The sequence below is a fragment of the Macadamia integrifolia genome, chromosome 1, assembly GCF_013358625.1.
Source record: "Macadamia integrifolia cultivar HAES 741 chromosome 1, SCU_Mint_v3, whole genome shotgun sequence".
Taxonomy (NCBI): Eukaryota; Viridiplantae; Streptophyta; class Magnoliopsida; order Proteales; family Proteaceae; genus Macadamia; species Macadamia integrifolia.
In genome coordinates, this window is record NC_056557.1 from 22,134,177 (window position 1) to 22,134,684 (window position 508).

The window sequence follows — 508 nt, forward strand, 5'->3', positions numbered from 1 at the left end:
ATGAATATTTTCCTTGTATTAGAATTCTCTCAACAGAGAGTATATATAGGTTACAAAAGAATGCCCTAATCGATCCACACAAACTAGAAAGGTTGAGATTACAATCAATTAGGATATCACATGTGATAATGATTCCTATCATAGAATATATGGATCAGCTAGAGTCCTAAAAGAGTCATATCAGAATATATAGTTGCCAAGTGTAGAAAGGATTCTATCTGAACTAATATTCGGTGAAAGTTGATTTCTCACTAGTTGAAAAAAAATAAGTAAATTGATATTGGTATAGTAAATTTGGGAGAAAGTATAGTTAGGCAGCATAGCATACCCTAGACCCTCCCTGTCTATCTCTCCTTCATCCTATAATAACATATCTACCCCAATGGTGAGAGAATAGAGATAGACAGGCTGGCAGCCTCTCACAAGGCTGCAGAAAAGAGAGAGAGAGAGAGAGAGAGAGAGAGAGAGAGAGAGAGAGACCCTCATCTTTTTCCCCTCTCTTGGTGAT